Source organism: Hippopotamus amphibius, chromosome 10 (genome assembly GCF_030028045.1).
Source record: "Hippopotamus amphibius kiboko isolate mHipAmp2 chromosome 10, mHipAmp2.hap2, whole genome shotgun sequence".
Classification (NCBI taxonomy): Eukaryota; Metazoa; Chordata; class Mammalia; order Artiodactyla; family Hippopotamidae; genus Hippopotamus; species Hippopotamus amphibius.
The window spans coordinates 64,766,358-64,778,818 of NC_080195.1; positions in this window are offsets into that span (position 1 = coordinate 64,766,358).

Genomic DNA, 12,461 nt, shown 5'->3' on the forward strand with positions numbered 1-12,461 from the left:
AATTCCCTCTAAGAACAGGAACAAGACAAGGGTGTCCACTCTCACCACTGTTATTCAACATAGTTTTGGAAGTGTTAGCCACAGCAATCAGTGAAGAAAAAGAAATTAAAGGAATCCAAATTGGAAAAGAAGAAGTAAAATTATCACTCTTTGCAGATGACATGATACTATATATAGAAAACCCTAAAGACTCTACCAGAAAACTGCTAGCACTCATTGATGAGTTTAGTAAAGTAGCAGGATACAAAATTAATGCACAGAAATCTCTTGCATTCCTATACACTAACAACGGAAGAGCAGAAAGAGAAATTAAGGAAACTCTCCCATTCACCATTGCAACCAAAAGAATAAAATACCTAGCAATAAACCTGCCTAAGGAGGCAAAAGATCTGTATGCAGAAAACTTTAAGACATTGATGAAAGAAATCAAAGATGACATAAACAGATGGAGGGATATACCATGTTCCTGGATTGGAAGAATCAACATCGTGAAAATGACTGTACTACCCAAAGCAATTTACAGATTTAATGCAATCCCGATCAGATTGCCAATGGCATTTTTCACAGAACTAGAGCAAGAAATCTTACGATTTGTATGGAAACGCAAAAGACCCCGAATAGCCAAAGCAATCTTGAGAAGGAAAAATGGAGTTGGTGGAATCAGGCTTCCTGACTTCAAACTATACTACAAGGCCATAGTGATCAAGACAGTATGGTACTGGCACAAAAATAGAAAGGAAGATCAATGGAACAGAATAGAGAACTCAGAAGTAAGCCCAAACACATATGGGCACCTTATCTTTGACAAAGGAGGCACGAGTATACAATGGAAAAAAGACAGCCTCTTCAATAAGTGGTGCTGGGAAAATTGGACAGCAACATGTAAAAGAATGAAATTAGAACACTTCCTAACACCATACACAAAAATAAACTCCAAATGGATTAAAGACCTACATATAAGGCCAGACACTATCAAACTCCTAGAGGAAAACATAGGCAGAACACTCTTTGACATACATCAAAGCAACATCCTTTTTGACCCACCTCCTAGAATCATGGAAATAAAATCAAGAATAAACGAATGGGACCTCATGAAACTTAAAAGCTTTTGCACAGCAAAGGAAACCATAAACAAGACTAAAAGGCAACCTTCAGAATGGGAAAAAATAATTGCCTATGAAACAACGGACAAAGGATTAACCTCCAAAATATACAAGCAGCTCATGCAGCTTCATACCAAAAAAGCAAATAACCCAATCCACAAATGGGCAGAAGACCTAAATAGACATTTCTCCAAAGAAGACATACAGATGGCCAACAAACACATGAAAAGATGCTCAACATCACTCATCATCAGAGAAATGCAAGTCAAAGCCACAATGAGGTATCACCTCACACCAATCAGAATGGCCATCATCACAAAGTCTGGAAACAACAAATGTTGGAGAGGGTGTGGAGAAAAGGGAACTCTCCTGCACTGTTGGTGGGACTGTAAGTTGGTACAGCCACTATGGAAAACAATTTGGAGGTTCCTTAAAAAACTACAAATAGAACTACCATATGATCCAGTAATCCCACTCCTGGGCATATACCCAAAGAAAACCATAATCCCAAAGGAAACTTGTACCATAATGTTTATTGCAGCACTCTTTACAATAGCCAGGACATGGAAGCAACCTAAATGCCCATCAACAAATGAATGGATACAGAAGATGTGGCATATATATACAATGGAATATTACTCAGCTATAAAAAGGGATGAGATGGAGCTATATGTAATGAGGTGGATAGAACTACAATCTGTCATACAGAGTGAAGTAAGTCAGAAAGAGAAAGACAAATATTGCATGCTAACTCACATATACGGAATCTAAAAATGGTACTGATGAACTCAGTGACAAGAACAGGGAAGCAGATACAGGGAATGGACTGGAGAACTCGAGGTATGGGAGGGGGCGGGGGGTGAAGGGGAAACTGAGAAGAAGTGGGAGAGTAGTACAGACATATATATACTACCAACTGTAAAATAGTGGGAAGTTGTTGTATAACAAAGGGAGTCCAACTCGAGGATGGAAGATGCCTTAGAGGACTGGGGCAGGGAGGGTGGGGGGGAATCGAGGTGGGGGCGTCAAGGAAGGGAGGGAATATGGGGATATGTGTATAAAAACAGTTGATTGAACCTGGTGTACCCCCCCAAAAAATAAAATAAAATAATAAAATAAAAAAAAACAAAAACAAACAAAAAAAAAAACTGTAGTAATGACAAATCATTGAAATCCAACCTAAAATTGGTATATAAAAATTTCCATAGGTATATACAATTTTCTTACAGGTATATACAATTTTTTATCTTGAATTTGTCTTGCCTTGGACTTTCACAAACCAGATCCTGAGCCAGATTAAGAAAAGACAAAGAGCTTTAATTGGGTAGCACCCCATTTCTGGTCATTCAAGACTGAGGCCAGGGACTACATCACCAGATGCACAAAGCAAATTGTCAGAGAACTCTCTCATGTGTGTCCTTTCTACCCACTTTAGGGAGGAGATCTACCATTTAATATAGGTCCTACCACCTCCGTATCAGTGACCTTTTGTTCTCACCTCAAACACTTACAAGTCAGATTTCTTTTCATCTAGAGATAGTGAAAGGCTCTGATAATTAGAAATTTCTCACTTAGTGTGGTCCGCATGGCCTGGGCGCCTGTGGGTCCAGTGACACGTTGGAAATAGAACAGAAAGGTAGGTGATTGGAGCACAGCGAGGAACTGCCCCCGCCCCCATTCCCAAGCCTAATGTTTTCAAGTACAGCGCAAGTGAGGCCTGGATCCTCTGACCTGGTGGCTTCCTCATTCTGTATTGTCTACAGCGACCACCAAACTTAGGATTTAGCTCCACAAAGAAATAGGGAGACGTTAGGGAAACATTCTCACACTTATCCTTAGCCTGAGTGTGTTATTTCCACTGCTTTTTGCTGACTTTGCAGTAAACTGAGTAAAATCAACCTGGGACTAAATCTAAACCTACCATTCTCCAAACTGATTAAGGAATCTAATAAATGTTAAGACGTAAGTGTATTTTCAACCTATTTTTAAGCATCAGATGAAAATTATAAAAGTCAATAAGAGCAAACACGGTTTTGAACCAATTACAAAAACCACTTAGTGTGGGAGAGTGATGGTGTTTGGCCACTGCTCATTCCCAACTATTGATATCCTCTATGAGTTATGAGGAAGATAATTTTATTCTTTTGGTTTGCTTTTCATTTATTTCTGTATTCCCAGAAACTAGAACACTATTTCTAGCACCTAGTATTAGCTCAATAAATATTTGTTAACTGCCTGAAGGACTGAAGGACTGAATGAATGGTAAAGGCAGAACATGTATAGCAGGGGTCCCCAACCCCCAGGCCGAGGACCAGTAGAGGTCCATGGCCTGTTAGGACTGGGCCTCACAGCTGGAGGTGAGTGGCGGGCAAGGGGGCGAAGCTTCATCTCCAGCCTCCTGCTGCTCCCCATCACTCCCCATCACTCGCATTACCGCCTGAACCATCCCGCCCCACCCCCCCATCCATGGAAAAATTGTCTTCCATGAAACCAGTTCCTGGTGCCAAAAAGGTTGGGGACTGTTGGTATATAGTACTTCAAAAGAGGAGATACATGTGAGGGTATAGGGGATTCTGCCTTTAGAAGTGGTGATAGAATAGGGAGTACTATATGAGAGTATAGAAGAGTGAAAAAACAGCAGGGCTCTAATCGAACTGTGGGAAATGATACTTACTGATGGAGATAGCATCTCATAAATGAGGACAAAGTGCATACATTTTGGTAAAAGTAAAAGAAGGGGTGTTCACATAGATAATAGTAGGAGGGCCTAATGGAAAGAAAGGGCTGAATTATATACAAAAGTGAAAATGGAAAGGAATCCTAGAGTCACTTTTTATCCTTTAAGAAAAAGTTGCTAATAACCAAGAAAAAGATACTGGTAGTTAGAAGTTAAACTGGAGACTTAGTGATGGGGATAAGGGAGGGGAGAAGGGAAGGAAAATAAGAGAGTTTAACAGACCACCATGTCCCACGAGCCATGTTCATGTTTCTTAGCTTCTAGAGGCTGCCAATTGAAATGCTTACAGGGAACAAGTAAGGGGTGACTAGTGTCTGACAGAAAAATAGAAAGCATATGCCCCTTCTAAGGCAGTAGTCAATACAGCTCCTATGATTGTTTGCCATGCAGAAATACAGACTCAAAGAGAAACCAACAATCTGCATTTGTATGTCAAAATTTAATCTGTGAATATTGGGAACAGATTCAACTTTTATAAAAATAGTTTATGGTGCACAGCAACATGGATTTATAAAACACAGCGTTGAGAAAAAAAGACATTGAATGAGATTTCCAGCATAATATCATTTATATAAATTAAAAATACTTACATAAAGACAACACAAAATATTCTATAAGATTTCATGTATGTTGAATGACATAAATCAAACACATTAGAATCCTTTCTTGGTTATGGGAGATAAGACTGACTATGAGAAATGAGAGAGGAATACCAAATTTAAAAAAAAAAAAAACCAAAAGTACTACATGGACATATGGTAATAACATGCTGTGGACTGATGAGTGTGATTATCCAGCTTTCTGTACCTAAGATCCAAAAGTGAAGGAATAAATATAATTAAAACACAGTAAAAATCCAGACAAACTTACGAACAGAAACATGCTAGCAGTTGATCTGTGAGCCACTGGCTTGAAAATCCTTATTTACAACTTGTCCTCCAAAAGTTTCCGTGAATGTGGTCAGAAAATTGGGAGTTCTGAAGAAAACTGGCTGGAGAAGAGTCAGAGGCCGTGGCATACCAGCATAACTTCGCTGTCGCTGCTGCCGGCGTGTCATCTGCTAATGTTCCTTCGGAGGGTTTTGTGCAGGGGGGTAACCAAGGAAATGAGGAGCAAACGGCAAGAAAGTGTATCAGAAATAGATGAAATCTACCTCTAACGATTCTCATCCAGTTATAAATACCCTGTTTTCATGCAAAGCATTTTTATGAGTTCTTTGATTTATCTCTTTAGACAGTTATTATAAACTCTTTCTCAAGCACATACCTGGAGGTTATGGGTGATAGTTTTTGGGCCAACGCTTATTTCCAACTACTGATACCTTCTTCCATGCAAAGATATATCAGTTACCATGTCACGCTTGGCTTCTCTCCATCCTCTCATTCACTCCTCTCCAGGGGATATGAAGTGCTGTATCTTTGGGATAAGAAGTAGGGCATGAAATGGCTCACTCTTCCTTCCTCCCTTCTCTTTAAAGGGAAGCCCTGCAGATTCCCAGTACTTTCTATATCTTGGTTGGTATGTTTGATTAATTCTGAAGATCTGTGTGTACAAAATCTACTTGCCTAACAGTAACAGACCTAAAACTACATTATCTGAAAGTTATTAGTGTTATTGTTAGTTATTATTCATCTGCTTTACTCTGTAACGTGATTAGTTCAGAACACAAGCACAGAAGAGAGGTCCTATAATTAAGAGAAACTGTCAAAAACCAACAATAAATGTAAAAGTGTTTGTGGTCAAGTGTCTTAACATTTAATATTATGCCTTATCAACTCATATCAATAAAAATTTACGTAAGAAGGAGATTAATACAATTTATCTTATTTCATGATATAAGATTTTAAAGAGAATATACAAACTCAGTAAATTTTCAAGAAATTTCATGTAGAATCATTATGCTAAATATTAAAGCTTTGCATTTACTTTTTCAAACTTTTAAAATTCTAAAACTGTGTAAATCCTTATTATATGCTTTTTAAGTTTTCATGCACAAATAATTCTTCCAGGATTCTTGGTCATTATTGAATTAATTAATTTCTGTATTTATTTTGTTGTTCATTGGATCCAAAAATCATCTAAATTTGAAGAAGCAATTGAATCCTTATTTTGTAGATGATTTAGTTACTGTTCAGAAACATTTCATGTTTGTAGAAAGGCCAAGGGGAGAGTTAATGGGAGAGCCAAGACAAGAATCCAGGATTCCTGATCTTGACCCAGGTTTTTCTCCTTTATAACATTTCCTCTGAGAATGACCTGAAGGTGATGGCTAGGATTTTTTAATTATTTTCATTCCAAAGGAAATATCTCTAATAATTCATTCAACAAAGATAAATTGAGATACTGCTTTGTCTTATATGTTCTGCTTGGGATTTATTGACAAAGGTAACGTAGTTTTGATGTCAGGAATTCACAGTGAACTAGAGCAGATGTGTCTGTGTGTACACACACACACATATATATGAAAAATATAATAACAGTGACATAGACTATTTATAAAACTGGCTCAAGAAATAAAAAGACCCAGTCTGCTTAAACAACTTAAGGCAAGTTTTAAGAGAAGGAGCTCCTTAAACCAGGTCTTGAACCAGGATTTTACCAGGAGTTTATGAAAAGTATACGTTTCCCATGAAACACATTATAGGTACCAGGGATACTTACTGGAGTTTATTATTTCTGCCAAGGGCAAGTAACTATGGAGCAAACAAGTAAGGTTTGTAGAAAAGGCCAGCTTCGGGTTTATTAGGAAATTAGGAGTTTATCCTATAGACACTGAGGAACCAGTTTCTTCATTAAAATACTGAACCTGTAAGATTGCTTCTTCTCTTTTTGTATTCTCTACCTTTTTAATAGTCTACAATAGGTTTTAAATCATTTAGCAACTAATATAAACATGCTACTGTGCCTATTCATAAAAATAAAATCAAAGATAGTATATGCAAATCCTGCTTCATATTTAAGAATTTGTGTATGAAATATAATTTTGTAATATAATTTGTAATATAAAGCCCAACTTTATATATTCAACACATGCTACTTATCAGGGTTCCCCTGTAAATTTAAGCTTTTTAAAAGATTGTGGTTTAGAAAAGAAAAAAAAACCCTACATATATGGTTTTATGCTATTATGTATTAAGTGAACCAATATATTTCTATAAATCAATTTGTTCTCTGGCTTATGATGAAACCAACTTCCCAAAACCTTTAACCAAATTAATAATCATAAACAATGGTCATTTTATTTTTCCCTTAAAGCCTAATTTAACCTTTTAAGGTAAGAGTGTGTTGTGATTAGTTCTCAAGGCTAACACAGATTTTACTTTTTTCAAAGTTAGATTTTTAAGTGGCAAATTCTCTGTAAGGGTACATCTGAAAATTAACTTCTTTTTTTTGTTGTTGTTGTTGTTGTTGTTGTTTTGTTTTTTTGTTTTTTTGGCACACGGGCTTAGTTGCTCCGTGGCATGTGGGATCTTCCTGGAGCAGGGATTGAACCCATGTCCTCTGCATTGGCAGGCGGATTCTTAACCACTGCGCCACCTAGGAAGCCCTAACTTCTATTTAATGGTAAATGCAAATGATGAAATCCTGGATTGGAAATATAATTACATTAAGTACACAGAAACACCAACTGAATTTTAAAAAAATTTGAGTTGAATTATTAAAAGTTTATTCTAGTTCTTGGTAAAGTAAGATTTAATTCATATGTTATTAAAAAATCTAGATAATGGACTGTGTTTAGTATTTTGGGGAGGTAATATAGAGTTGGTTGGGTTTCAGTACACTATGGTATGTATGAGTTTTATTCAACACTACTCAATTTCTTTATCCATAAAGTGATAAGAAAAATAGAGCCTACCTCTCTGGTTGTTGTGAGTATGAAATTAATTATTCATGAAAAGATCTGAGAATATTTCCATAAAATAAATGTCAGCAACTATTATTAGTCACATCTAAAAATCAACTTATCATTTGAAAGGGTGCAGTACATTTCTTAAATTATTCCAAAGATATTTGTTACATATGTTTGCAGTTATGTTCATGATCATCTACTAACAAGTCTTAATCACTCATATCATCATTTAAATTTATAACTAGCAACTTTACGGTATAAAAGTATTATCTTCACAGTTATCATTAATCCTTCTATATTGTGAACCCGATAGTCTACTATGTCATCAAATAAAATGGAAGTTCTCTCTATGATAACCAGTGCCCCTTCCTCCAGAAATATGCACATATTTCATATATCTTTTAATTTTTTTTCATTTTATATTGGACTATCGATTTACAATGTTGTGTTAGTTTCAGGTGTATAGCAAAGTGATTCAATTATACCTATACATATATCTCTTCTTTTCAAATTCTTTTCCCATTTAGATTATTACAGAATATTGAGCAGAGTTCCTTGTGCTATACACTAGGCCTTTGTTGGTTAACTATATTATATGTATATATATAGTAGTGTGTATATGTTAATCCCAAACTCCTAATTTATCTCCCCCTCCTTCCCCTTTGGTTACCGTAAATGTGTTTTCTATGTCTGAGTCTGTTTCTGTTTTGTAAATATGTTCATTTGGATCATTTTTTTTAGATTCCGCACATGAGCAATATCATATGATAGTTATCTTTCTAATTCACTTCATTCGGAATTCAATTGTCTCATTAAGTCTTACTTGGGATCACTAAACAGCCATCTAATATCCACAGAACCTACCATCAAAAACCCTTGAAGGTTTGCTGGTATCCTAGCTCTGAGTACTTCCACGTAAAGAAAAATTCCAATAACTTTCTTTTTCACAGACTATTTCTAGAATAAACTGACACACATTTAGGTTCTCTTCTCTCTGACCTCCTTTTTCTTCTTTTCTCTGTATTAGTAGTCAAAGTAATAATGATTAACATTTATTGAGGACTTACTGTATATTACCAACATTATCTCCTTTAATCCTCATAATAACTCTGTGAGTTCAATGCTATTATCATCACCCTCATGTTATAGATGAGGAAATGCAGATATATTTAATTTCCCTAAATAACTTTCCTAGAGGCACAGAGCCCATAAGTGTAAGAGCCAGGATTTAAACCCAAGCAACCCGACTCCAGAGCCTAAGCGTCACTATTATATGACACCACAGACATGAAAGAGAATAATAGATAGACTCTCTTTTAAAAGAATCTAACAGAGAGAAAAAAAAAAGAATCTAACAGCATTTCTCTTCATCTGCTTCTTTATTCCCTACATGAATATGCAAACATAGAATAACCACATGTGGATATCTTAGCCTGTTCCTGGTAATAACTTAGCAACAGTTTAGCAAACAGAAAAATACATACTGTCGTATTATTAGATTTTCAGCTCCCCTGTTTTCCACAGACAACTCACTTTTCTGCAGTCCAACAAGATGAATTTTAGTGAAGGGGAAGGCTGAGATTTGCCTGTAGAGAAGAGCATGGAAGGTGAGTGGGGAAGGAAGAGAAAAGTGTTAGCCATTGTAGTCTGAGTTTCAGGGAGAGTTGGGGGTTTTTTGTTTGTTTAAGTTTGGGTAGAGAAGAGAGACAGAAGAGGATTTGTCAAATATTAAGATACAGAGGCAGAGATTCCTAGGATGTTTTGGTCTGTGATATAAAAGAAATCCTGCAGCATAACTCAACTTTCTATTTTGTTACATTTTGATGGACTTCATTAGATATGTAAATTGCCTTTCTTATTCCTCTTGCCTGCTCTCTCTGTCTCTCTAATTCCTTCTTTCTTCCTAACATTGGGCAAGTGCTGGTAATTCTTCTGAATGCCTCACCAGACAGAACGTGGGCATCTTTGTGCTACTCTTTCAAACATCTTTAGTTAAGCATAGAGTTCTACAGCTATGTTTTGTGATAAAACCTATATCTCTTAAAGAAGAAAAAAGTATAAGATTTTATTCAAGTGTTTCAGGGACACTTTTAACCTAACTTCCCAACAAACACCCTGGCTTACATTTTTGCCTCTTCACTAACTCCTTATTATCTTTGGTAAGTCTCTTAACAGTACACACTACCTCAGTCTCCACATGTGTAGAGTAATTTTTTTTTCTTTTAGTAGAACAGAAACTAAGTGAGAAATAACTGATGAGAACACCCTAGAGACATAAAGATTAAGATCAATGCTAGACAGTATGATAGTCTTGGCCAAATCACACCTTAGTCTCAGTCTGCTCAATAATTTCCCTTTAATTCTGATCCCTGGCCACAACCTCCTGTCTTTTTAGGCCCTTCTCTTCTGTCCTTAACAATTTTGATTCCCATAGTTTTTTATTTCCCTCTATTTTCCCTCCTATGCTTAGGCCTCTGCTACAGTTTCTGACTTCTTTACTCTCCAACTCTCTATCTGACTCTTAGATCACTCTCAATTTCCTTACATTCTTCTTCTGCTTTCTTCACTCAAAAAACCCAAACTTGCATTGATGCTAAAATATGCCTTCTGTGCTCCTATACCCTAGGCACTGAACCCCTGTGCAGAAAACTACCAAACCAAGCAGACTGTGATCATCTCTAGTACACAGTTTTGAATCTCAAGTGGCTCCTCTGCATCAAAAGTTAATGTGTTTATTTGTCCTTGGTCAACTCCTCCTTCCATTTCTGTCAATGAGTCTTCCAGATTCCAATCTCTCTTCTTAAGTTCCCCATCAACTCCCACCACCTTCTTTCTTAGCAGAAGACTTTATCTCCAATTGCACTGATACCATTGAAGCCTTCAGAAATGACCTAGCTCTATGTCCAGGCTGCAGATCTACAAATCCATCCATGTGTAAACCCAAGCTCACCTTCTTTTCCCTCTCGTGTCTAAGAATTCATTGACTTCCCACCTACCACCTATTGTCAGCCAATAAGCCTGTGCCATCCTGATTCCTCTGGAGTCTTGCTCTGTTAGTTAAGGATCATCTTACCTCTTACCTCCGTATTTTCAGCCTCTCCCTCTCAACTTGCTCTTATCTCTGAGCCTTTAAATATGCTCAGATCTTCCCCGTTATAAAGAAACAACCTTCCCTTTAATGGCAATATTTCCTTCTAAGAACCATCTAATCTTTCTCAGTACTTTCTCATCCAAACTTCTCCAAGGAATGGTTTATATTTCTGTCTCTGCTTTGTCATTCATGCGCTCATCCCTAATGCACAGTAATAAGATTCTTCCCCATCACAGCCCTGGACAGTCTCTCACTAGAGTACTAATGACTCCTCATCACAGTATCTATAGGTAAATATTATTCCTTATTGTCCTGGACTTCCTGTGGCAAGCAAAATTGATCATTGTTCTGTCCATCTTTCTAGAAATGCATAGGAACACATAAAACTTTCTACTTACCAGGCTTTGTTGGCATTTATCCTCCAGCTTAAATTTCCTACTACCTTGCAGTCTATTCTATTCTGTCTCCTTATTGGACTTTTTCTTCTCTGATCACTTAAAACTTTCTAAATAGTGTGTTGGTCCACTAGTCTTATTCCATAATCTTTCACTGGGAGATCGCAGTCGAGGCTTATTATTTTAATTACCAGCTATATAAAAATGATTTCTGAATATCCCTTGAGTTTTGACCTTGTACATTCCAGTGTCTGCCAGATACTGCCATTTGAATGGCCTTAAGCCCTCTTTAAAATTAAAATGTCATTAACCCCTCCTCTTCCTCTCTGAACCTACTTTTCTTGGATCTTTTATACAAGTCAGGGGCTTCACTGTCTACCTAGTCACCCACACTATAAATATGTATTCTTAATTATTTCTTCACCCTCCTTTTTTACCATTCAATAAATATCCTCTGATTTTACCCCCAAATATTTCTCAAGTGTATCTAGTGCTGTCTTACCACTATTACTTTATCTTCAAAGTGGATTATTTTGGCAGCATCTCAACTAGATCCAGGCTAACCATTTGAAATTCATTCTCCATATGTCTATACCTGCTTATGGATCCTCTACCTCTCTCCTTTGCTCATAAGAAAAAGGACCAAGATCCCAAACATGACATAGAAAGTCCTTCACAGTCTGTCTTCTACCCCTTGTCTACCCGTCCATTGCCATTTTTTTCTTCCACTTTATGCTTTATCAGCACTCGTGGAGTCCCCTAGAAAACCATCTGCTTTGAGCCTCCCTGCATTTGTTGCTGACTCTATTCCAGGTCTCAGGAATGCCTGTCCATTTGTATCCGACCAATTCCTCTGCATCAGCTGAGAAACCCTCTCTGGGAAGATTCCCCTCCTCTATTCTCTGTCACCCTGAATCCAAGTTAGAGTCTCCTCACAAGTACTCAATCACTGTACTTATTTTGCTGTGTTGATCTCCTCAGTAGATCAAGCCCTCTTTAAGGGCAAGAGCCATAGCTTCCCATTACCTAGCATGATGCATAATAAACCCTCAATAAATAATTTTTTAAATAAATGAATGAGTAAATATATTCTGCCAAGAATAATGCTGATATATAAATCTAACCTAAAAACTCCTCTATATTCATACTCTAAACCCAGCTATCACGATGTTTTTCTGAGAGAGCTATTATTATTTGACTTTTTCCTACTAGTGATCATAAAGGTTAATTTTAATAAATTGATGCTGAGCCTTTATGTTTTTCTTCCAGGAAAGCTCCTTGTCTT